At 43.8% G+C, this 27413-nt stretch overlaps 1 protein-coding gene and 1 long non-coding RNA gene across 3 annotated transcripts in view; both read right to left on the reverse strand.

The window, feature by feature from the left end:
• GGACT (gamma-glutamylamine cyclotransferase) overlaps positions 1-18744 on the reverse strand; it is a 46117-nt gene extending 27373 nt beyond the window's left edge. For both annotated transcript variants that reach the window (XR_011071057.1, XR_011071058.1), the window contains exons 1-2: positions 18601-18744; positions 13478-13641 (exon numbers count right to left, since the gene is read on the reverse strand). The gene's annotated coding sequence lies outside the window, so the exon portion shown is untranslated. The remainder of the gene's footprint in view (positions 1-13477; positions 13642-18600) is intronic.
• A 6517-nt stretch (positions 18745-25261) lies between these two features.
• On the reverse strand, positions 25262-27220 carry LOC137752075 (uncharacterized). The gene is made up of 3 exons (XR_011071044.1): positions 27073-27220; positions 26776-26892; positions 25262-26275 (listed from the first exon to the last, which is right to left on the reverse strand). It is a non-coding gene; the product is annotated as an uncharacterized lncRNA (long non-coding RNA).
• Between the last annotated feature and the right edge of the window lie 193 nt (positions 27221-27413).

The following is a 27413-nucleotide window of genomic DNA, read 5'->3' on the forward strand; positions in this document are numbered from 1 at the left end:
ATAAGAGTCCACTCTTTCCAAAGCTATGTGTAGATTCAATGGAATCCCTATCAAAATCCCAATGGCATTTTTCACAGAAATAGAAAAAAAAATCCTAAAACTTGTATGGAACCACAAAAGACCCCAAGTAGTCAAAGCAGTCCTGAGAAAGAAGAACAAAACTAGAGGCATCACACTGCCTGATTTCAAACTATACTACAAAGCTACAGTAATTAAAACAGTATGGTAGTGGCATAAAAATAAGCACAAAGACGAATGGAACACAGTTGAGAGCCCAGAAATAAATCCCAGCATATATGATCAAGTAATACTGACAGGGAGCCAAGAATACACAACTGGGAAAGGACAGTCTCTTCAATAAATGGTGTTAGGAAAACTGGATAATCACAAGCAGAAAAATAATATTGGACCCTTATCTTACACTACTCACAAAAATCAACTTGAAATGGATTAAAGACTTAAACGTAAGACCTGAAACTGTAAAACTCCTACAAGAAAACACGGGGAAAAAACTCCTTGATGCTGGTCTTGGCAACAATTTTTTAGATACGACACCAAAAGCACAAACAACAAAAGCAAAAATCAGTTAAGTGGAACTACATCAAACCAAAAAGCTTCTGTACAGCAAAAGAAACAGTCAACAGAATGAAAAGGCAACCTACGGAAGGGGAGAAAATATTTGCAAACTATATATCTGATAAGGGATTAATATTCAAAATACATAAAGAACTTATACAACTCAACAACAACAACAAAAATCCAATTTTTAAATGGGCAGAGGAACTGAATAGACATTTTTCCAAAGGCATACAGATGGCCAACAGGTACACGAAAAGGTGCTCAACATCACTAATCATCGGGGAAATGCAAATCAAAACCATAATGAGATATCACCTCACACCTGTTAGAATGGCTGTCATCAAGAAGAGATAACAAGTGAGGATGTGGAGAGAAGGGAACCCTTGTACACTGTTGGCAGGAATGTACATTGGTTCAGCCACTATGGAAAACAATATGGAGCCCCCTCAAAAAGTCAAAAATAGAACTACCATATGATCCAGTAATTCCACTTCTGGGTAAATATGCAAAGGAAGTGAAGACAGGATAGTGAAGAAATACCTGCACTCCCATGTTCATTGCAGCATTTTGCACAACAGCCAAGATATGGAAACAACCTAAGTGTCTGTCAACAGATGAACAGATAAAGAAGGTTTTGTGTGTGTGTGTGTGTATGTGTGTGTGTGTATAATATTTTTCAGCCATGAGAAAGAAGAAATCCTGCCATTTGCAACAACATGCATGGACCTTAAGGACGTTATGCTAAGTGAAATAAGACAGAGAAAAGACAAATACTGTATGATCTCACTTACATGTGGAATTTTAAAAAGCCAACCTTGTAGAAACAGTAAGTAGAATGGTGGTTACCAGGGGCTCGGGGGTTGGGGGAAATGGGGAGATGCTGGTCAAAGGATATAAATATCCAGTTAGAAGACATATAAGTTCTGGAGATGTAACACACAGCATTGTGAATATAGTTAACAATACGGTATTATATGCTTGAAAGTTGTTGAGAGAGTAGATCTTAAATGTTGTCACCACAAAAAAGAAATGTAATTAAGTGACATGATAAACGTGTTAGCTGACACTAAGATGGTAGTCATATTGCAATATATAAGTGTATCAGATCAACACATTATACCTTAAACTTATAAAATGTTATATGTCAATTATATCTCAACAAAGCTGGAAAAAAATCAGTGAAATATTCTTTTGGGGGTGATGAAAATGTAAAATTAGATAGTGCTGGTGGTTGCACAATCTTGTGAACATACTAAAAACCAATGAATTGTACACTTTGATATGGTGAGTTTTATGGTATGTGATTTATATCTCAATAAAAATAACTGGTAAAAATAAATCAATGGAACAGAATAGAGTCCAGAGGTAGACCCACACTTGTATGGCCAATTGTTTCTGATAAAAGTGCCAAGGTAATTCAAGGTGAATGGACAGTCTTTGAAACAAATGGTGATGAAAAATAGGATACCCATATACAAAAAAAAAAAAAAAAAAAGAACTACAACTCTTATCTCACACCATATAAATATACTTAAATAAACTCAAAATGTATCCGATTACAAGAGCTAAAATTCTAGAAGAAAAACCTTTTATTAGGAAACAAAAAGTAAATAAAAAGAACACATGGATAAGCTGGACTTCATCAAAATCAGAAACGTCTGCTCTCAAAAGGTACCCATGATTACATGAAAAGGTAAACACAGACTGGGAGAAACTATCTGCAAAACAAATACTACATATCTGATAAATGACTTGTATCCAGAATATACAAAGAACTCCTAAAACTCAGGAAGAAGCAAAACAACCCAATTAAAAATGGGCAAAAGATTTAAACAGACACTTTACCAACAATACATGAATCTCAAGTAAGCACCCGAAACGATGCTCAACATCATCATTAGGGAAATGAAAATAAAAACGACAAAGTATACCATCATGCACCTACTAGAATGGGCAAAATTGAAAATACTGCTAATATCAAGTATTGGCGGCAAGGATGTAGGGTGACTGAAACTCTTATAACATGGCTTCTGGGAATGCAAAATGGTGCAGCAACTTTAGAAAACAATCTTAAAAGTTAAACATATATTTACCATATAACCTAGCAATCTCACTCCTGGGAATACACCTGCCACAAATGATTTCATATATTCACATAAAGACCTATACCTGAATGTTTATAGCAAGTTCTATTCATAATAGGCAATAGTTAGAAACAATCCAAATGTCCATAAACTTGAGAATCCATAGACAAATTGAGGGATGTAGATATAATAATAAGCATAAATCTTAAACGCATATGCTGAGTGAAAGAAGCCAGACACATAAGACCACATGCCATATGATTCCAATGACATTCTGGAAAAAGCAAATCACAGCGACAGAAAACAGAGCTGCGGCTGCTGGGGGCTGGGCAGAGGGGAGAGAAAACTGATGCAAAGGGGCATGAGGTACTTTCTGGGTGGATGGAAATGTTCCGTATCTGATTATGGTGGTGATTCCATGAGTACATACATTTATAAACACTCATTGAAATTTTTAAAAATTCATTAAACTTGAAATATTAAATGGGTATATTTTATCACACGCAAATCAATAAAGCCTATCTATTTTTTTTAAAGGCCTATCAAACATCAGCATTTGAACAAAGTCCTTTTATCCACCATGATTTTACTTGCTTCTTGTAAAACGTTCGCACTCCATAAACTTTAGGCCTTTTCTTTGCCAAAGTGACTCACCCATTCCTCTCCGCTCCAATTTGAATGAAGATGGCTGAGAAGCCTTTTCTCTTTTAGCTTCTACCCAGGGGAGCTTCACTGAAGTCCATTTCCAGAGACAATGTGAATCACCCTGGAGTCAAGTTCCAGCCTGTGTGGCATCGCACTTCCCAGCTGGGTGAAAACCCCTTCCTCAGTCAGGCCCTCAGGAAGAAAATGTCCCCAGGACATCAAGCAAGAACCTGCAAGTCCTGCTGACCATCGCCTGTCCCTACTGTTCTCCCCAAATGACCCTCCCAGTTAAAGACTCACATCCACCTCACCTGCCAGCATCACTTGACCCCGTTAGATCCCTTTGGCTTGCCTGCGTTTTTGGTTCTGTTTGTTATAGGCATTTCCATTTCACATAATAGATCTTTGTTTTGCTAGGCTCCTGTCCAAGTTTTCTGTTTATGTTTAAGTGTGGTCCTGGGACTGAGTGTCCTAAAGTACAACCAAGTTATTTTCTAAAGAACCAGGAAATGTGATCTAGCAAGACTGATGTGTATGTGGAGAAATCTTTGATATCCAGAATATCTCCACTGCCCAGGCTGCACCCCTCCCCCATCTCCTCCAGGGCTCGGCAGCGTGGGGGTCATTTCATCCCAAGCACACGCCCCCAGACCCCATCAGTCACGCATGGTCTCATCTACCCAGTCCCAAGAAATAGTCCTCTCTTTCCTGACTTTCGACTCCACACTCATTGGTGAGCCCTTGGCTATACTCACCTATGTCTCATTAAACGTCAATATTCCCGGGACACTTTAATCTCTCAGTTTCAGTATTTCAAGTTATATTTCTCTTATTAACTCACCATTGCTTATCTAAACTTCCTTGAACTCACCATTAATTATCTAAACTTCCGTGAACTCTGTTTTACTGGTTTTCATTTTCTCATACACGCAAAAGTTCCCTATTAGTTACAAACTGCCCCAGTGAGCCGCTTATTCCTGATTGTTATTAAGAGGTAAGACCCACCTCTTGCCTCGTTGCTCCCATTTCTGACCCAGTTTAGAGCCTGTCTTGCCACTGAGGGCTCTTCTGAGACACGAGGCCTCTCTTTCCTGGTGATACGAACACCTGAACAATGTGATTTTGAAACGTGCACCGTGCAGGCCAAACATTCTCCACGTGGTCCTCTTTTGCTATTGTCAAAAGAAAAGCAAATCTGTGTGTCAACATCCCCTTACTTAGAAGAACTCGGCCACGGTGCTGCCCGGGGATGCTCTTCACACCTCCACCTGGGGCCCCAGGTGGCAGAAGCGGTGCCAGGGGGTGACTGGCTTCGGGATCAGACAGGCCTGGGCAGCGACGCTGGCAGATGACAGAACCTCTGGGCCTCTGTCATCTCCTTCTCTGCCCAATCGCTCAGTCGTACTTCACAGAGAAGGGTGGCACCCCGAGACAGCACAGGAAAGCACCCAGCACGGAGCCTTCCACGTGCAGGTAGCCAACAAATGGAGTTTGTCTTAGTCTGCTCGGGCTGCTATAACAAAATTACCATCAACGGAATGACTTATAAACCACAAACATTTATTTCTCACAGTTCTGGAGGCTGAGAAGTCTGAGAAGAAGGCACCAGCAGATTCAGTGTTCAGTGAGGGCCCACCTTCTGGTTCACAGAGGGCATCTTCTCACTGTGTCCTCAACCTGGCAGAAGGGGCCAGGGAGCTCTCTGGGGTCCCTTTATAAGGGCACTAATCCCATACATAAGGGCTCCAACCTCATGACATAATCACCTCCTTAAGGCCCAAGATCCAAATAACCATCACACTGGAGGTTAGGATTTCAACATATGAACCCTGGGGGGACACAAACATTCAGGCCACAGGTAGTAGAGTTATTTTGAATGACATAAACAACAAATAAAAAATTATTAGTTCTGCTCAAAAGATCACCCTCCAGAGTCTCCCTGCGCTGAGAAGACAGCAGAACTGGAGCCTTGCTGCCTGGGGCGTCTTCCAGGCCGTGTACGGCAGTGGGCTTCAAAGGGACTGGGTCCGGGGCAGCCCCTGGGTGACCTCACTCAGCCTCACTGGGAGCAAACTCCCATCTTGCCTGCCTCACAGGCTCCGCAACAAGGTCAAATTAGCAGAAGTACGCAGAAGCGTTGCCACGTGGAGAGGAGCTAGAGTCTCCCAAGACAGACGGAAAGGACCCAAGGCCTGCTGGCTGTCACGTGAGTGAGCTCAGATGCCCCCAGTTTAGCCCCCAGAGACCCCAGCTCCACCAGCCCGGGCCAGAGGCACCCAGTGAGGCGGCTCTCAGAGTCTCAGCCCCCAGCCGTGGGAGGGTGTCTGTTGTTTGCAGCCACTGATGCTGGGGTGATTTGTTCCGCAGCTACAGGTAACACATCCAAAGGGTCAAGCCCAAGGCTCTTCGTGCTGGCTCACCGTCCAGACCCGTCTCTCCCCGCCTCATCCAGGCCGGGCCTCACACTGCCCTGGGGGTGCGACCTGTGCCCCCCTCTGCTCACGAGGCTGCCACTGCCTCAGGCCACTCCTCAGGCCTCAATGTGCAAAATCCCACTCAGCCTGCAAGGTTGCCAGGTCACCTCAAACACCCTCCCTTGGGGGCAGAACTGACCCCAGAACAGGCAGCCCCTTTGCCTTCGTCGCAGGGCCACCCAGGTCTGTCTCCCCATCTTCTAGGAGGCCCAGACACTCAGCCTTCAGCCCTCGGACAAGGGAAGGGGCGGGCATCCAGGAGACGTTTGCTCAGAGAGCTGCCAACCTGACGCCCCTCCCGCCACGTGTTCATGTCCGTTTCCCACCAGGACCCCCTCATACACCCACGCCACAGCCCTCAACAGCAGGACATCAGCACAGGCACTTGACCACCTTCTCTCAGACCCCTTTCAAGTTCTGTCACTTGTCCAATGATGTTCTTTATAGCGAAGGACCCCGTGCAGAATCCCAACTGCATTCCTCGTCTTGTCCTTCAATCTCCTCCAAACTGAAACAATCCCTCAGTCTTTCTTTGACTTTGATTTTCATGCTTTTAATGATTTCAGGCCATCTGCTTCTGTTCCTCAACTTGTTTTTTTTCCGGCTTTGCCTCATGGTTAGATTCAGGTCACCCATCTTCAGCGGGAATCTTCTGGAAATGATGCTGTGTTCTTCTCACTGCCTACTGGATGGCACATGACTCCAATCTGTCCCGTCACTGATGACGTTCACTCCGGTCACCCAGAGAAAGTGGTGACTGCCAGGCCGCTCCCAGCTTCACGGTGAAGTTATTCTCCCCCAAGCCCCGCGTGACACGAGTTGATGAAAATTTCATAAGGAGATACTTTGAAACTATGTAAAAATCTCATTTACCATCAAACTTGCCAGTTGTTCACTTACGCATCTGTATCTGTATTCCCCGACGTGAGGAAATGCTGCACTGGGCCTCTCCAAGAGCTTGCTGAGTCCCCAAGAAAACCACCATCTACAAGGACAGTCGAGGACCCCCTCCCTGTGTGAAAACACCATGCAGGGAGCAGATCAAAGCTCCAGCCCCAAACACCACGGCATTCAAGAGAGGTGGCAGCTCAGAGCAGCGAAAACGGTCCCGGCTCCCCACCAAGCCAAAGAGAGAAAGAGAAAAATAACCTCAGGAATGGGGGCACTGGACATGAGAGCCACTCTTTTGGAAGTCCTAGGGAGACTACAAAATCAGCCGGGAGGCCAGGCTGGTTGTGTTTCAGATTCAGATTCACCTGAATCTCTGCAAGGAAAACCCAAAGGGCTGTTTATTTAATGGGAAGACACTACAGAAGTTTCTCTACTTATAAATTAGGACAGCAGTGTAATTTCTTGATACTGTTCCCACATCCTTCGGATCACAGGTGTAGGTGTTACTCCGGACAGCGGGGGAGCAGGGTGTAGGCTGAAGGACACATGCTTTTGAACTGGACGTGTTTCATTTCCAAGTCAGGTGAAACCCTGCTGCCTTTAGTGGTGTAACCTTGTTCAAGGTGGTTCATCCCTCTGAACCTCAGTTAACATCACCTAAAAAATGGGGATAGGGACTTCCCTGGTGGTGCGGTGGATAAGACTCTGCGCTCCCAATGCAGGGGGTCCGTGTTCAATCCCTGGTCAGGGAACTAGATCCCACATGCATGCTGCAACTAAGAGCTTGCATGCCGCAATTAAGGAGCCCACAAGCCGCAACTAAGGAGCCCACCTGCTGGAACTAAGACCCAGTGCAACCAAATAAATAAATAAATATTTTTTAAAAAAGGGGATAATAATGCCCACCTCAAGGACTGACATATGAGGATTATATGAGGTAATGTATATCAAAATTCTGGCACGTGGTGATTTTAGTAAGTACTGGTCCCCTTCTGAGAGAGGGTAAATTACAGAATTATTATAAGGACTAAACACTAGAATGTATCACAGATATATAAGTGCCTGGCACAGAGCTTGTGTCCAACAGACGTTAGTTCCTTTTTAACTTATCCATACAAAAAGCCATATCCTAGTTATCTAGCGCGGTTGAATGGTGTTCTTTATAATGAAGTTTGACCTTTTATACACAGAAAAGAAATTGTATAAATAAACCCTCTCTGCATTAGTAATATATAATTATAAAAATAATTATAATAATATTATAATAGCTAAGAGGTGGAAGCCACCCAAGTGTCCATCAACAGATGAACAAATAAACAAAATGTGGTCTCTACGTTTGATATTCAGCCTTAAAAAGGAAAGGACTCCTGGCACATGCTACAACATGGATGAACCTTGAGGACATTATACTAAGTGAAATAAGTGAATCACAAAAAGACATACTGTGTGATTCCACTTATACCAGGTACCCAGAGTCATCAAATACACAGAGACAAAGAAGAATGATGGTTGCCGAGGGCTGCAGAGAGAAAGGAATGGGGAGTTGTCGTTTAGTGGGTACAGAGTTGCAGTTTTGCAGGATGAAATAGTTCTGGAGATCTGTTGTACAACAATGTGACTACACTTAACACTACTGAACTGTACACTGAAAATGATGGTAAATTTTATGGGTTTTTTAACCACTATTAAATATAAGAAAATTAAGTTTTAAATGATGCACCTTGTAGGCGCTCATAATAACGCAGGGTCATCATGCTGATTCATTATGGACCGTGCTGCAGATAGATCCGTGCAGCCTGCGGTCCAGAGCCAAATCCGTATTAAGTTTGAGGAGTTGCTCTGGAGTCTGCTTTCTTGAATAAATATCTCGGATTTTTTAAAATTCAGCTGGTAAAGGAAAAAGTGGAACTTGATATCTTTCACTAAATATTATTTGCCATTACTATTGGAGAATTTTAAGATGTTAAAATAGGAAGAAATTTTAGAAATTACATTTTAAAGTAGAATGAAGTGAAATCTAGACTTTAACCGAACTAAATTATTTGCCTAAGATCATAACTACAGGTAGAAATTATAAGAAGAGCTGGAAAGAGAAACCATCTCCTGGCTCCCTCTACAATCCACTTCTATCAATACAGTGGACTTCAGCTCTCCAGAATTCCTCACCTCTGAACTGCACTATTTAATACGCTGCCACCAGGGGGCAGCAGGTGTATTAGCCTGGTGTTCCAAACCCTGGACTTAAAGCCCCAATTCATTTCCATTATGCCTTCCTCCAACCCTCCTCCAAAAAATATATACCTAAAACTTAATGAATGTCAACAAGCATCAAATTTAAAGAACATCCATAACGACTCTTAAAACAAAGACTTGGGTCCAATGGAGGCAACATCCTTACTAATCCTTCAGTATTTTTGACTTATTCCAATCCTAATTGATGTAAGGGTCAATTCATATTAGTGTTTTTTTTTTTTTTTTTGGCTACGTTGGGTCTTCGTTGCTGTGCGCGGGCTTTCTCTAGTTGTGGGGAGCAGGGGCTACTCTTCGTTACAGTGCGCAGGCTTCTCATTGCCGTGGCTTCTCTTGTTGCGGAGCACGGGCTCTAGGCGCACGGGCTTCAGTAGTTGCGGCGCACGGGCTTAGTTGCTCCGCGGCACGTGGGATCTTCCCGGACCAGGGATCAAACTCGTGTCCCTTGCATTGGCAGGCGGATTCTTAACCACTGTGCCACCAGGGAAGTCCCCATGTTCTAGTTTTAAACCAAAAATGACTTAACCACAGAAACCCATGCCTTTTGTTTACATTTTGAACCGAATTTTCCTAGTATTTGGCCTCCAAGGCTTTAGACCACAGCAACCTCAAGCCCACCCGGCCACCTGTCCTCAATCTCCCTTCCTCTGTCAGGCTCGGCTTTTCTTTCTGATGCCCTATGTCACAAGGGAAGGTCTGTCAATACGTCTAACCCTCCAGCAACTTTTCAGAAGCAACAGCAGAGAGGTTCTAGTCACAAAGCAAAACCTATATGGACACCATTCTTCCAATTATACGACAGTAATGTCCACTCTTTCTAAACGATAATACTACCCACTGGAAGCTCAAACCACAGCAGCTAATGGGTGAGACTTGAATTTAAAGACAGGCCCTCCCTCAGCAATGGCCTCGTCCACGCTGAGACCTCACAGTTTCACCTAATGCTAGCGGTGAGGTGACGACAACAGCAGGGACATACTGGTGATTAGTCCAGGAGTCAACTCCACGCTTTCAAGCAACAGTGACCAGTGACCATGGTCCCCAAATCATCCAAAGGGAGATGTATGAGCTTTATTTCACAAATTTCAAATGGTTTTCTTCCTTGAGCTCGACATGCTTTAATAAGGAAAAAGGGATTGAAACGCAAGCTTTTTCTACTGCCTCAGACATATGGAAGCAGTCCATTTTTAAACTACAACAGTATTCACCACAGCTAAAAGGCATTCAAAGAAATTACTCTCTGCTTATGTCCATTTGCTCTCATGTCATTAACTATTCACCCATCAATGTAATCCAGCATAAAACTGACGGGAAGAGCAATTACGACACTAACGGTAAAACAGGAAGGAGACACGCACAAGATACGTATGTACGCAGTGATACAATGGATCATGTACCCAGACACTATTCTGTAATCCTCTGCCAACTATGATGTGTCAGCTGGTGAGATTCAAGAAAGACCTTATCTATATAAAATAATCTGGTTTTAATTTACTTATTTTCCAACATAGAATATTTAACATATTTAAATGTAGAACATCACCAGAAAACCAAAAATATTTATAAGATATATAAAATAAATTTAATTCAGTAACTTATTCAATTTATTTAAAATATTTGAGCACTAATTACCCCTTCCTGCCATTGTCATCTGCACTTAGGAGGATACAGCAGACAAATTAATGAAAATTATTAATATTTCTACATCTCATGATGGTCTTAATAATTTATGAGCATTAAATGAGTTTCGAAAAGCATTCTTTTAGCCCTTATTTTTGAGAAGAATCACAACTGCTTTGAATTACTTTCTCCCTTGATTTGATTTTCTGTAAAGTTAGATGCAGATTATAAAAGCCTAATAAAAGCTGTGAGGGGAAATTAGTACATCTTCTAAATGAATAAAGAACAGTTAGATGGCATTCTTGGGAGCATTTATGAAGAATAAGTCACTGGGGTTTTTTTTCTTGTCATTTTATTATAAACATTTCCAGCCCTTCTCAAAAGCAGAGCACAGTAAGCCCTTGTGTACTCACACAGCATCAGGATCCATGCACCATCCTGGCTTTGCCATACCTGTTCCATTTGCCCTCCTTTCTTTGTTTTTCGAGTTTTTGTTCGTTTGCTTGCTTCTGGAGAATTCTGAAGCAAATACCTGAAACTATGTCATTTCACCCCTAAATATTTTGGTACTGAATTTTACTTAAAAGTTTAGTTTTTATTTTTGGTTTTTTAAATAAATTTATTTATTTATTTATTATTAATTTTTGGCTGCGTTGGGTCTTCGTTGCTGCGCGCGGGCTTTCTCTAGTTACGGCAAGTGGGAGCTACTTTTCGTTGTGGTGCGTGGGCTTCTCATTGCGGTGGCTTCTCTTGTTGCAGAGCATGGGCTCTAGGGAGCGCAGGTTTCAGTAGTTGTGGCTCGCGGGCTCTAGAGCACAGGCTCAGTAGTTGTGGCGCACAGTAGTTGTGGCGCACGGGCTTAGTTGCTCTGTGGCATGTGGGATCTTCCCGGACCAGGGCTTGAACCTGTGTTCCCCGCATTGGCAGGTGGATTCTTAACCACTGCACCACCAGGGAAGCCCAAAAGTTTAGGTTTTTAAATAACTACAATCCTACCTAACAATGAACAAAAAATCCCTAATATGCTGTATTCATATTTCCCCAGTTGTCTAAAATAGCCTGTGCGGCTGAATTTTTCAAAGCAAGATCAAAACAAAGCTCTTTCATTGTCTTTGGTTTGTATCTTGCTGAAGTCTCTTTTAATAATAATAGTGGATTGTGCCATCTTAGCTTAATTCAGAATGCTCTTATTCTTATGTCTACCTTCTATTTTTAACTCAGTGTTTTACAATAGTTGCATGCTCTCATGCTTTCATTCTTTATTATTATTATTTGAATTTATATAAAGTAAAATGACCTTTTTTGTTGTATAATTCTATGAGTTTTAAAGTTGACTGATTCCTGTAACCATATAGAGCAGTTACATCACCAAAACTACCCAGCCGCTCTCCTGGCTGGGTGCGGGGACCTGTGAGCGGGCGGGGCCTGGGGCGGGAGGGGGTGTCCGAGGGACGCAGCGGTGCTCCCCCTCAAGTGGGAGATGCAGAGTCGAGAAAACACATTCTCCTCTAGAGCCTCCAGGAGGGGACACAGCCGCTGATTTCAGCCCAGTGACACCCAGCTGGACTCCTGGTCTGAAGAACAGGACAATCAATCTGGGTGGTTTCAGGCCATGGAGTTGGTGGCACTTGCTCTGGCAGCACCAGGAAACTAAGACAAAGTCAAACCTGCTTCCTCCAGTCGCCAAGCCCTCGCCTGGGCCCTTTCTCTGCTGTCACCTTACCCTCCTCATTCCGCCACAAAGGAAGGCACTTTTGATTAAAAGACGTGTTTTCCACGTCTCACGTCTCCACTCGGAAGTCTGCTCCTCTGAACAGTTCTCCCAACCCTACTCAGGCAGCCCAGGCGAGGTCATGACCCCACTCCATACATCTCTCAGCAGCTGCTCCTCTCCCGTGGTCCCGGCTCGACTGAAGTTACCGTATTCTCTTCCTCAGAGTTTACACTTGAGCATTTACTAAATGCTAAGTACCACGCAAAGGAATTTTCGTGCGTTTTCCCATTCGAGCCTCCCCAAAACCCTATCAGGTAGACACGATCATTATCCCGCATGTTTTAAATTAAAAAGTTCAAAATCACCCAGCCAGTACGTGGCAGAGCCAGGTTTTGAAGCCAGGCAGTCTGACACAGGAGTTGTGTCCTCAACCATGACATTAACATCTGCCTCTTATGTGAGAAATATAAGTTCCGAGATCTTGTGCCTTTATTAACAAAATACTCCCAGTATTCAGCACACAGTAGATAACAGTTGCTGAATATGAATGAATGGGACAAAATGGCTTTTCCACCTACTATCCTTTTTTTTCAGAAAACTTTTTTGTTTTGGGAAGTCAAATATATACAGAAATAATGATATAATGATTCCCCCAATACCCATCTCCCAACTTCAAGACTTATCAATGTAGGGCCCATCTTAAAGCCAAAATATTATACTCTTTGGTAGAAAGAGCCCCCTTCAGTATCCTTCTTTTTCAGAATCACATGTTCCTAGTTTTCGTCATTTATCTGTGTTAACACAGACTTTTAAAAAAAGATCTTGAAATGGGCAGGTCTTTCTAAGCAAAACACAAAACAAGGAAACTGTAAAGGGGAGACTGACATTTTTTTCCCTATGTTAAAATTAAATGTTTCTGCAGAGTATAAGTACTGTAAACAAAGTAAAAAAAAAAAAAAAAATGGGGAAGTAGTTGTAACATATATGACAAAAGAATAGCACCCCCAATGTATAAAGAATTCTTACAAATCAGTAAGAAAAAGACCAAAGGCACATTATCTGGAAAAATGTGTTCAGGGAAGAACAGACAGTTTCCCTAATATTCCTGAAAGACAGAAAGACAGGACTTCCAACTGACACTCTTATCAACATACTTCCTCTGGTGCTCTACAGTTTAGGAACAGCAAACACTCCAGAACAGAGGAAAAAACAATCCTCACCTGTAAGCTTGTTCTTCAAAACCGCGTTGCCCTGGAATCTCACATCACAGTGAGTCTGAGTCTGAAAAGCGTTTGACCTCAGAATCCTTCTGAACAGGACACCAGAAGCCGTCCCGCCTCACAGCGTGACCAGAAGCCCATGGACAAGTGTCCAGTTCTCAGTCCTGCCAGGGGTGAGATGAAGAGGAAGATGAGTGAAGAAAGCCGAGCGTTTAAGAGACGAGAGGCTTAAAAGACAAGAGCACTTCACCCAGCCCCTTGGATGGCATCTCAGACCTTGGGGGTGGGCCATGGAAGGAACCGCCATTCAGTGCAAAAACGTGACCCACCAGCCCGAGGGGCCGCAGGATGCCCAGAAGAGTAGTAAGCTCGTACTGGCCTAGCACAGGGGTTCAAAGTTCTGGACTTTCTTGAGAAATAGCAGCTATGTCCTCTCCTTCAAGTAAGGAAAATGAGAACGGAAAGCAAGCATATCTTCAGCCATCAGGCAAAGCTTATTTTAGGAATGTGGAGCTTGCTGAATACGGGTTTCCGAGTCTTTTGAAGCCATAAATTTATTAAAAAAAAAATTCGAACCACCAAACCACATCTGAAGTATACTTGCCATGAGTGGTGACTCTGACTCTAATTAAGCCTTTAGATCTACCTTCCAGTTTACAGGAGATACAGGGGACAGAGGAACAAGCTAAACCACACTATACAGAAAGCTGAATAAATCCAGAATGAGAGCCACCCATAGCCAACCGAGCAATACCAGTAAATCACTGCTCGAGACCAGGGTCAGCACACTTTGGCCCTCGGATAACTGCTGCCTGCTGGTGGAGTTTAAAACAAAAAAACTTTGAAAGCAAAATTTTATTGGAACACAGCCATGCTCATTCACGTTCGTATCAGCCACGGCTGCTTCTGTAGGACAACACAGCTGAGTGGCCGCAATGGAGCCCACATGGCCTGAAAAGCCTAAAGAGTTAGTTAACTGGCCCTTTTCATTAAGTTTGCCAACCCCCTGTCCTGGATTAAGAGACAACAGATACTCAACACACGTGTGGCCCATTCTGATTCACACAAACCAACAGTAAAAGTGCGTTTCTGAGGCAATCAAGGAAATCTGTGGACGGGGTTTTAGAAAACATTAAGGAATTATTGTCAATCTGATCAGGAGGTGACAATAGTATTATGCTTATCCAAGGAAATGCCCTTTTCTGGAGGTGCACACCACACTGCTTAGGGGTGAATATTGTTATCTGCAATTTAAACTGCTTCAACAAGAAGATAAAGCAGATATGGCCAAAAAGAGAAATCGTTTTAACCAACTGTTAAACCTATTTGATGGATATATGGAAGTTCATTATACTATTCCCTTTACTTTTATATTTGCTTTAATAAAAAGGGGGGAAAAACCAGAGCTTTGATCCAAAAGAATTTATCTCCAGACAGCCTCTCTAGGCAGGCCTCCCACCCTCCTTACAGGGTTCCGCCCGTCTCTCTCACAATGGCTACCTTTTAACCTTTTAAGCTTCTTACCTTGCTCCAGGCATCCACCACCAGGAATGCCCGCCCCCATTCCACTCCTCTGCCTATAAAACTTCTACTCTGGGCCCAAGGTGAAGCCCAAACGTGACCTCCCCAAGTCCTCTGGAGGGAATTCATCTCCCTGGGCTCCAACTGCCCTTGGCATTTATTATGCTTCAACCTTCTTAACATTTCAGCTATTGACCATGTCTATTACCTCATGATGCCATACAAACCCCGAGACTTCTAGTAACTTGGTCTTCTCTGTAAACCCATTGTGTGTGGCGGGGTGGGGGGGAGGGAGGGTAATAATAACACCTTTCACAGTGTAAGCTCTGCCTACACAGCTCTCAGATCCAACCGAGGGAAGGCTGACTTGCCCTGAGCAGTTTCACTGACCAGAGAGACCTTCAATTAAAGACCAAATTCCTGTTAAACAAGATGCTGGCCCTGTTTAACCAACACTCTCTTAATAAAATCTCTAATCTAAGGTTTACCTCCGGATGGAGAAGGTTCTAGAAAAGACTGCTAAGATCACTTGAACTTTGTCCTCCTGTTATCACCTTCCTTGGGACCAGTCCGTCTGCAAACACTGCAGCACTCACCTCCACGCCCGCCTGCAGGGGTTGCCCTACCCCCTCGGAAAGGCCCAGCTGACTGTGGGTACAAAGCCCTTCAATGACTCCACTTGGAAGAGCTGACCCAGATTGGAACGTTCAAGATATCTTACTACATAAAATAAGAGGGAAATGAACAGGTAATTAAAAAACTTAAACAGTACCAGTTTCTATCCCTGCTCTATTCTATATACTTCCCGCTGCCGGCTACCTAAGGCCAGCGTGAATAACCACCTTCTCTAGGACTACTGCTAATCGTCAGCACCCTTGTTTTCGAGGTCAGCTAGTCTAAAACACTTCTGTACAAAGGTCCACCAATTAGAAATTAATTTACCTTTGCAAACTCTGCGTTTGAAATACAAATGCTCTCTACCCGGGCAGTCTGCTTATTCAGGAACTTCTGGCGTCTCCTGGGAGTCAGTTCAGGAAAACAAGGCATTTTGGGAAAATGTGGGCAACCTGCGGGGGCTCTCCATATTAGCATTTCAATTAATTGAGACCAGGGAGAATGTCTTCAATTACAGGAAAAACTACATAAAAACGTGTGTGTGGGCTTCCCTGGTGGCACAGTGGTTGGGAGTCTGCCTGCCAGTGCAGGGAACACGGGTTCGAGCCCTGGTCTGGGAGGATCCCACATGCCGCGGAGCAACTAGGCCCGTGAGCCACAACTACTGAGCCTGCGCGTCTGAAGCCTGTGCTCCGCAACAAGAGAGGCCGCGATAGTGAGAGGCCCGCGCACCGCGATGAAGAGTGGCCCCCGCTCGCCACAACTAGAGAAAGCCCTCGCACAGAAACGAAGACCCAACACAGCCATAAATAAATAAATAAATAAAATTTAAAAAAAAAATCATTAATTCTATCGTGAGGACTCCACACTCATGATCCCATCTATACCTGATTATCCTCCCAAAGGCACCACTTCCAAATATTATCACATTGGGAGTTAGGGCTTCAACATTTGGGGGGAAGATACAAACACTCAGTCCATAAAACAAACAAACAAACAAACAAACAAAAAACGTGTGTGTAACACCTACTCTTGGGCTTCCCTGGTGGCACAGTGGTTAAGAATCCACCTACCAATGCAGGGAACACGGGTTCGAGCCTGGGTCCAGGAAGATCCCACATGCCGTGGAGCAACTAAGCCCATGAGCCACAACTACTGAGCCTGCGCTCTAGAGCCCACGAGCCACAACTACTGAGCCCATGTGCCACAACTACTGAAGCATGCGCGCCTAGAGCCTGTGCTCCGCAACAAGAGAAGCCACCGCGATGAGAAGCCCGCGCACCACAATGAAGAATAGCCCCCACTCGCCACAACCAGAGAAAGCCCGCGTGCAGCAATGAAGAACCAACACAGCCAAAAATAAATAAATAAATAAATTTATATATAAAGAAAAAAGACCTACTCTTTATATTGGTCAATCCAACTGATTTAGAGGCCCTTCAGTTTTTTGGGTTTTTTTTTTAACATCTTTATTGGCATATAATTACTTTACAATGGTGTGTTAGTTTCTGCTTTATAACAAAATGAATCAGCTATACACATACGTATATCCCCATATCTCCTCCCTCTTGCATCTCTCTCCCACCCACCCCATCCCACCCCTCTAGGTGGTCACAAAACACCAAACTGATCTCCCTGTGCTATGCGGCTGCTTCCCACTAGCTATCTATTTTACATTTGGTAGTGTATATATGTCCATGCCACCCTCTCACTTCGTCCCAGCTTCCCCTTCCCCCTCCCCGCGTCCTCAAGTCCATTCTCTACGTCTGTCTCTTTATTCCTGTCCTGCCCCTAGGTTCTTCAGAACCATTTTTTTTTTTTTTTAAGATTCCATATATGTGTTAGCATATGGTATTTGTTTTTCTCTTTCTGACTTACTTCACTCTGTATGACAGGTTCTAGGTCCATCCACCTCACTACAAATAACTCAATTTCATTTTTTTATGGCTGAGTAATATTCCATTGTATATATGTGCCACATCTTCTTTATCCATTCATCTGCTGATGGACACTTAGGTTGCTTCCATGTCCTGGCTATTGTAAATAGAGCTGGAATGAACATTGTGGTACATGACTCTTTTGAATTATGGTTTTCTCAGGGTATATGCCCAGTACTGGGATTGCTGGGTCATATGGTAGTTCTATTTTTAGTTTTTTAAGGAACCTCCACACTGTTCTCCATAGTGGCTCTATCAATTTACATTCGCACCAACAGTGCAAGAGGGTTCCCTTTTCTCCACACCCTTAGAGAGACACTTTATAGCTTTTAATACAGGATTTCTCCCTGGGACATTGAGCAAAATTAATAACCTGCTTTGAGAAGACGTGGCCACAAGTCTTCTTTTCTTATCAGTTCAATATTAACAGCCTGGAGTCAGAAAGTTGTGTTCAAAAAACCGTGCACCTATTTAGGGTTTCCAGTACAGCTGCGGTGCTCTCTTCGGCCAACAGAGTGAAAGCTCAATAACCATATTTCGTAATCAAGACAGTAAGAGAAATTTCTCCAAAAACTCAGCTGTGTCACTAACGGCCCCAAAGAAACCTGAGCTCAGAAACTGACAAACGCCAGAAGTTCTTTGTTTTTCTTCTTTTGCAGCTTCTGGTCTCCTCGCAAACAAGAATCTCCAGTTCAAAACAGAATTTCTCTAAAGCGTCAGCCTCATTAGACTGCGAGATCCTTTTAAAACTACCTTCTAAATGGTCATCGCTTCTTCCTTACTGGGAAGGGGCAGCGTGCACACCTGAAGGCAGTTCCCAACTCTTCCTGCCCCGCGTCGTTCTGGCGGTGGCGTCCGCCTCGCGCTGCGCGGAGCAACGTGTGGAAGCGCGTAGCGGCCCCGTGTCCCCTCCCTTCCAGCTGGTCCCGCAGGCGCCCGCGTCCCTTCACAGCCCAGGCTCTGCCCCCGCCCCTCAGCCCCCCAACGCCGTCCCTCCCCGCTCCATTCCCCACCCTCCCTCCCCGACTCACGCGGGCCACCGACTCCTACCTGGCGCGACGCGCCGGCAGCAACACCCCGAGTCCCCGGGGTCTCTAGGGCACCCTCGCGGCGGGGGCGGGGACAGGGGCCCCGGCTCGGCCCGAGCCCAGCGCCTCACCTGCCTCGGAGCGCGGCGCCGTCGGAGAGAGCGAGCCCGGGCGGCGGAGCGGAAATACTGGCCGAGGCTGGCGCGGCCGCCCCGGGAGGCCGCCCCCGGCGGCGCCCCCTGGAGGAGGGACCGTGTACCTGCCGGCGCGGGCCGCGCGCACACCTGGGCACGCGCCGGGAGCCAGAAGGGCGCCCACGCTCTAACGCGTCCCACCGGGGCGTCCAGGGTCAGCCTTTTGAGTCCATGTTGGACCCCGATACACCTGGAGACGCACCGCGTCAGATATATACACACACACACTCACACGCTTAGAAATGAGCCAACACCTGGGGATGCATCCCGTAAGGCAGATGCACAAGGTGATGACCAAGGCCTCACACTCCAGCATCCACACTCAGCGCTGATACCATACTGGATACAGATAATCATATAGTCTTGATACTGCCACTTATTTACCAATTCTCCATTTTCAGTTAAAACTGTGGTTGTAGAGGACAATGGAAGTAATGACCTACCGTCTGTTCCTGGATCCTAGGACTGAATTTGAGCCCCAGAAATTAGAGGAGTGAAGACCAAAAGCTGAAGGAGAATTTTTTCTAGAGACTGTGTTCATTCTGGGCTTAAGCAATGCTACTTTAGGGACCCAGGTGACAAGAATGGCATAGAGAGAGAGGGGGCCCCTTCTGCTCCTCCCCCTCACAAGTACTAATCGTTGGAGTAGCAATAATCCCCCTTACTGTCTGCCTTTCCACTTTCTCATGTATGTGGGCTGCATCCATGTGGTTTTTACAATCTGGTTTCTATTCAAACATTTCCAGTAATGCTGATGTGGCTGTGTTTTGAACAGATTTTCCTAAAGAAATCTAAAAGATCAGATTCATAAGCCATAATTTTCACAGAGTTCTTTCTTGTTTGGGGAAGCTCATGATTAAATTTAAATTTATTAAAAATCTTGTCTGGTGTGTTTTTTTTTTTTTAATGTTTCTTCTGATTCTTTTTTTTTTTTAATTTTTTTTAAATTAATTAATTTATTTATTTTTTATTTTATGGCTGTGTTGGGTCTTCGTTTCTATGCGAGGGCTTTCTCTAGTTGCGGCAAGCGGGGGCCACTCACCATCGCGGCCTCTCTTTGCTGCGGAGCACAGGCTCCAGACGCGCAGGCTCAGCAATTGTGGCTCACGGGCCCAGCCGCTCCGCGGCATGCAGGATCCTCCCAGACCAGGGCTCGAACCCATGTCCCCTGCATCGGCAGGCAGACTCCCAACCACTGCGCCACCAGGGAAGCCCCTGGTGTGTATTTTTAACATACTATTTTTAAAGAGTTGCAGTAGCATCTTAATTTTTTTTCAAAGGGCAGAATGGTTCCATTTTATGTATTTATTCTTTTTCTTTGAGGGAGGAAGATCATGTCAGCAAAAGAAAGTGTGAGGAAAATACATGAATAAATAACTCCTCCAGTAAAGAAAAATTAAAGATGGTAATAAGGTGAGTGTTAAAGTGCATTTAGTGCCAGATAAGGCTGGGAGAGTCTGATCCAACATAGATTAGGCTCTGTGGGATGAGATCTTCAGTTTAACTGTCAAAAAAATAACCCATAGACAAATAAGGTAGTAATTTTCAAAATGTGGTCCCAGATGGGCTGCATTAGCAGCACCTGGAAATTTAGAAATGCGAACTCACAGGCCACACCCCAGACCTTCTGAATAAGCAACTCTGGGGGTGGGCCCGGTGAAAGAAATACACTTTAACAAGTACTTCTTCTTTTTTTGTTATAATGGTAATTAATTTTTTCCCAGTTTTATTGAGATATAATGGACTTAGAGCGCTGTATAAGTTTAAGGTGTACAGCATAATGATTTGACATATATATCATGAAATGATTATCACAATAAGGTTAGTGAACATCCATCATCTTATATAGATACAATTAAAGAAATAGAAAAAAATTTTTTGTGTGATGAGAACTCTTAGGATTTACTTTCTTAACAACTTTCATATATAGCATACAGCAGTGTTAATTATATTTATCATGTTGTCCATTACATCCCTAGTACTTATCTTACAACCTGAAGTTTGCAGTACCTTTTAACTGCTTTCATCCAACCGCCCCACCTTCCACCCCCCGCCCCCCCGTAACTACAAATCTGATCCATATTTCACTGTTTTTGTATGTTCTTTTGTAATTGACCTACAACACTACGTTAGAAAAAAAGTCACAGTTTCTCAAGGAAACTGATTGGTCGGTGTAGACAAGTCTTGGCTTCAGTTTAGGTTTGGTGGGTTACACAGGAGCCCTTAGCAAGCCAACTACGCTGGTGGGTTTTAGGAACTGAGCTGACTCATGGAGGCTGTCAGTTGCATGCAAATGGTATAGGTGAGTCCCTCACCGAAAAGGTTTCAGCCCACCATCAGCTGTTTTTCTGGTCTGTTGCTCTGGGGTCCACAGTCTCCCATACCCTCCAGGCTCAAGGTCAAGCAGCTGGCAAAATGCTATGCCCGGGTTCAAAGCTCGGGCACAAACATTTCCTTTATCAACTCAAAGGATTTAGACTAACAAATTGTCTTTCAGTGGAATTATCCAGTTTGGCCATTTTTGTTTTCTAAATACCAGCAGGTAATTGCCAAGCTCTGTTTTCTAGACTTCGGTGTTAGATGCCTAATTTATATTTGACTGAATGCACTGCTACTTAGTGTTATGCAAAAGAAGCCGACCTCATCTCCTTGTTACCCCTCCCACATGTCTCCAGAATTGCAAGGACCACACAATTGATGGGAAAATGTCTTCTGCATCTCTTGAAAAGATGTTTATAATGTGAAATAAGCAACAGAACCAGGGTGCTATATACAGAGCTTGAAGTCTAACTGGATAACACTATAAAATCTACTGAAATATTATCAAATTATTCTAGTAAATTATTACAAACAATCATCTTTGGCCCTAAATAACCTGCAAACTAAATCCAGCCCACCACTTGGTTTTGTAAGCTAAGAATGAGTTTTACATTTTTAAGTGCTTGAAAAAAATCCAAAGAAGAAATAAAACTTCATGACACATGAAAATTATATGAGATTCAAATTTCAGTGTCTATAAAGTTTTACTGAAAATACAGTCATACTGACTCATTTATGGGTTATCTATGGCTTTTTTTTTTATATAAACGACAACCTTTTCTTTTTTAAAAAAAATTAATTAATTTATTTACTTATTTTTGGTTGTGTTGGGTCTTCATTGCTGCACGCAGGCTTTCTCTAGTTGCGGTGAGCGGGGGCTACTCTTCGTTGCAGTGCGTGGGCTTCTCACTGCGGTGGCTTCTCTTGTTGCGAAGCACAGGCTCTAGGCATGCGGGCTCAGCAGTTGTGGCTCATGGGTTCTAGAGTGCAGGCTCAGTAGTTGTGGCACATGGGCTTCAGTAGTTGTGGCACGTGGGCTCTAGAGCTCAGGCTCAGTAGTTGTGGCTCACGGGCTTAGTTGCTCCGCGGCATGTGGGATCTTCCCAGGCCAGGGCCCGAACCCATGTGCCCTGTGTTGGCAGGCAGATTCTTAACCACTGCGCCACCAGGGAAGTCCCTCTATGGCTGCTTTTTGTGATAGCAGCAGAGCTGAGTAGCCGCCACTGAGACAAGGTGGCCTGCAAAGCCTAAAATATTGTCTCTCTGCCCTTTTACAGAAAAAGTTTGTCTGTGCTGCTCCGCAGTCTTTTGCTCCAGCCACCATTAAAATCCCTGCCTCTTCGTTCTGTGATAGTTGATTTATGACTGCCTCCCTCCTGGACTGAGTTCCATGAGGTCAGACCTGTCTCCTTTGGATGTTTCCAGCACTTCCCACCATGGTACCCAGAGTAGGTATTCAATAATATTTATTTCATTGAACTTTACTTTTTGATCCTTTCCCCGAGGTAAATCAATATGAACTTGACCAAAAATCAACGTAGGATCCATTAATCAGGATAATTTAGAAAATTTGTATGTAACAAAATAGAATAAAAAAATTCTGCAAATAGTGGGATTCCTTGCTTCCATTTTCTAAACCAGGTTCTAAAAATTTGTTGTTAAATTTGAAAGTGGCAGAGTTGTTTTTTCCTTGTCATTCTGTTGAGTTATTTTACTTAGTACAACAGGTCTCATTGCTAAACAATTTCCACGGCAAAGAAATTAATGAGAGGAGAAAACCAACCTCATGAAACTAAGTTCACTCACGTTAAATGCAATCCTGGTATTTCTGGAATTATTGTTTTAAAGATGATGTGCGCTGCTGTCAGATATTTAAAGATAAGGCATTGACCTTTTCTCCACAAAAGATAGGCAATAACTTGTCTAAAAAGGCGACGGAATTTTCCAAGCAATTGCGGTTGAGATGGTTTGTGCTCTTCTTGCCTACCTTCTGTAATTTTTGGAGTTAACAAGCAAAGACCAGAGTAAAGCACTATATGAGATTGTTTTGGTGAATAAATCCCTTATCACAAATAGGAGGATAAATGAAAGAACTCCCAGAAGAAAGTAATCTGACCAACCAGATATGCCATCCACCATGGAGGAAGCTAATTACATTGCAAAGAGGCCACAAACCCATCTCTAACCCTGTACCATTGCTGCCATTGTTCTGCTTAAAGCCAGAATCAAGTTATTTGGTCCTGCTCTCCAAACAGCAGTTTTTTTAAAGGAAATAATGGTTGCCTGGTGCCTGGCAATGTGGACATTACAAGGGGAAACGTGGCCTGATTCCCTTGAGCCATCGATGCAGGAAATGAACACATACTGAGTGCTCCTATGTGCCTGGTACAGTATGACTCTTCCCTCACGTTACCCTTTGAGCCACAGTATGAGGCAGATATTATCATTCCTAGTCTACATAGGAATTGGCTACATGAGGTTCAATAACCCGCTCAAAGACATGCTGCCAGGAAATAAGAGTGTCCATATCCAGCTGAACCTGAAACTCATGCTCTAAAACATAAGGGCTAAAACAAGGTAGCTGGGTCACATGTGCTGAAATGTGTGTCATCTGCACTAATAATTCTATTTTGGAAACTCTTTGTTCAAAGTGCTAGTTCCAGTGGATAACGCTGTACGTATGGTTCTACCCATGAAGAGCTCTCACATACATGATCCCATTTGATCCATACCCCTGCATTGCACAATAAAGGCCAGGTAGAGAATTTCCTCCACTTTACAGATGAGGTAAAGAGGTTGGATGGCCTGACCAAGCTCATAAGGTTAGCTGTGCCCTGTCTTAGCCCAATCAAATATCTCCAGTACAAAACCATCATTGGACAAAGTCCGATTTATTGGCTCGTTGCCATGGGGGAGACCACACACCCATGGAGCCCTGAGATGCCTCACCAAACAAAGATGAAGTTAGCAGGTTTGCGGGGAGGGGTGGAGGAATTTAAAGGTAATAGTGTTTTTACAGGCTGAAGGCAAAAGAGGGATGCGTGCCAATAGTCAGTATCAGGTCTGGACAGCAGAACAGACCCAGGGGCTTATGCACTTAGAGACTAAAAGTTTTGATAGATGTGAACGGGTGTATCCAGAAATGCTTTAAATGAAGTTCTGCACGTGGGTTGGAAACTGAGGCTGCTTGTCATGTCAAAGTGACTTGGACCCTCCAGGTAGAGCAGGATGTCTCATTCTTCCTGATGACTTCAAACGGCAACATTTCTGACAGTGCTCTTCCAGAAGGTTTCTCCAAGAGTAATAAAGCAGCAGTCACCCTTAGAAGTGGGTTCCTTGACACATTACAACTTCAGTGTGTCTATGGGAGAAATGTGGTTTCCCGTTCACTTCCCAGCTGCCTTAATCTGTGCTATGTCAGCCTGATGAATGGCGGAGCAGAATTGGACTTTTGTCAGTCTGAGGGACTTTTTACCTTACCAGAATACATCAGGACTAGAAAGCTTCACAGTACTTTGTTTCCACAAGAGTGCTCGAATTTCAAACATTCTTACATTACACAACAGATTTTTTTAATGAGGGTTTATATAAGCACCCAAAGAAGGTCACTTTGCAAATTTTTATAGTGGACTTCTGTACAAGATTTAGGTTTTTTTTGTTTTTTGTTTTTAAAAAGGTTAAGCATCTGAGGATATTTGAAGAACACTGGTTTAGTCCAACTCTCTCATTTCATGGAGGAGAAATTAACAGCAAAAGCAACCACCACCACCATTATTTTTATTAGAAGCAACTGAGGCATGCAGTAATTAGGTGACTCATTCCAGGGTCCTGGTAACTAATGACAGGATTGGAAGTGTTTGTATCTAATTGAATTGTTGAAGCTTAAAAAAATGACTTATGGCAGTGAAGCTGGCCCTAGGGTAGATCTCACACTCCTGGTCTCTGTTCTTTCCACCTTATCACCTTGCTTGCTGATGTCTGCAGATTCCTAGACTAAGTACTATAAAAGCTGTCATCCATATACATTATCAGAAAGTTCTAGAAATGAGCAGTTTTGAAAATTTTCAAGACACATCTCAAGTCTGTTCAGCAAAATTAATGCTATTGAAACGTAACTGCTGATATAGAACTGGTTTTTTTTTTTTTTAATTTATTTATTTTTATGGCTGTTTTGGGTCTTCATTTCTGTGCAAGGGCTTTCTCTAGTTGTGGCAAGCGGGGGCCACTCTTCATCGCGGTGCGGGGGCCGCTCTTCATCGCGGTGCGCGGGCCTCTCAGTATCGCGGCCTCTCTTGTTGCGGAGCACGGGCTCCAGACGCTCAGGCTCAGTAATTGTGGCTCACGGGCCCAGCTGCTCCGCGGCATGTGGGATCTTCCCAGACCGGGGCTCGAACCCGTGTCCCCTGCATTGGCAGGCAGATTCTCAACCACTGCGCCACCAGGGAAGCCCCAGAACTGTTTTTAAGTGATGGATAAAACTGCAATTTAAACCTACAGGGAAGATGTTTTCTCAAACACAAGTAGGAAGCAGAAAGCTTTACTGGCCCTGGAAAAATACCACATATTTAAAAACAAAATGATTAAAAATGCAGGACACTCAAGGCAGTTTTGATAAACAGTGTAACAGGTTTACAGTACTTGTACTGATAGAACTAATCAGACTTAGCACACAAGTGATAAAAACATAAACCTGAGATTGTTTCTGGGTCATTTAATTACAGGATTAAAAACCTCAAGAAAAGTGAGGGTTATTCCTCCTTCAATTATTTATTGAATAGTATTATGTGCCAAGCGCGGGTCTACGGCTTTACATACCTCGTCTCATTGAAACTTTCCAGTAAGTCTGTGAAAAAGGTAGTATTATGCCCCATTTTACAGATGAGGTTCTGAGCTGCTAAAAGACTAAGTTACTTGCTCTACTGGATCCCTAGGGGGGCCAGGCATGGCCACAGACTGGGTGGCTTTAATGACAGGAATGTTGTTCTGGAGGCCAGGGGTCTGAAGTCAGGGTGTTGGCAGGGCCACACTCCTTCGAAGGCTCTAGGGGAGGATCCTTCCTTGCCTCTTCCGGCTTCTGGTGGCTCCTGGCGTTCCTTGGCTTAGTGGCAGCATCACTCCAATCTCCGTCTCCACCTTCTCATGGCCTTCTCTTCTCTGTGTGCCTCCATGTATCCTCTCCTCTTTCTAGAAAACACCGATCGTTGATTTCGGGCCCACCCTAAAGCCAGGATGGTTTCCTCTCAAGAGCCTTAACTAATTAGATGTGTAACACCTGATTTCCAAATACAGTCACATTCTGAAGTTCTGGGTGGACATGAATTTGGGGGGGGGGGGGGGACACTATCCAACCCGCTACACTTGCCTAAGGTCTGGTAAATGGAGGAAGAACGAGGTTCCAACCTGGGTGGAACGCAGATTTTCCTTTCACATTCAAGCTTTATGCCCCCCAAATGCCAGTTATTTCCAGACGACCACCAAGAGAGTCACACAGCATACAGAGTTTCGTGAGGAGTTAAAGGCATGCTTCAGGAAAGAGTCTGCCTTGCACACTGGTAGTTCAGCCAACAGTCTGAGCAATGATGCCTCCCGAGTTCTTTTCACTCAGCATGCCTCTGGAGACACAGGCTCCCCAGTGTACCTCCCACCTGGCTGGGCAAAGCGCTTTAGTGACTACATTTGGTTACCTGAGTTTCCCACATGGTGTCTCCTTTCCACCAATGCGCCTTATCACAGCTTTATTACGAACCCATCCATGGCTCTCTTGAAGAAAGATTTCTCTGTGATGTCGCACATGTTCCTTGCTTTAGAAAAAAAAAATTATTTCAAATAATGCAGCGATTTGCAAAGTAGAAGGTGAAGAGCCTCTCTCCTCCTCACTTCTTCTTGCTCAGAAACAGCTCATGTTAATATCAATATAAACTGTAATTCCTGTACATTTAAAGAAAAGAGATTGGAATATGAGAGAAGAACAAGGGAAAAACCTTAACGTTTGACAGCGTTCTCTCGGCTCCTGCCTCCTCCATTGCATTTTCTTGTCTCCTTCATCCCAACCAAACTGTCCCACATGGGGCCTTTGTTTCTCTTCCTTTGAACGAGAAACCAGCTTCTGATTTTCATTTTGTGAGGAACATTATCTGAAAAGAGGCCACAGCCAAATCAATATCTTCTTGGTAGAATTTTAAAGGCACGAGAGATTAAGACAAGACTCTGTGTGATTTTAAAATGAGGCTGTAGTATTCTATAATTACATTTGGTATTTATTAATGAATATTTCAAGTAACATGAAATGTCTCACTTTACTGAAAATCAGGGTTACTCAACA

The sequence above is a fragment of the Eschrichtius robustus genome, chromosome 18 (assembly GCF_028021215.1).
Source record: "Eschrichtius robustus isolate mEscRob2 chromosome 18, mEscRob2.pri, whole genome shotgun sequence".
Taxonomy (NCBI): domain Eukaryota; kingdom Metazoa; phylum Chordata; class Mammalia; order Artiodactyla; family Eschrichtiidae; genus Eschrichtius; species Eschrichtius robustus.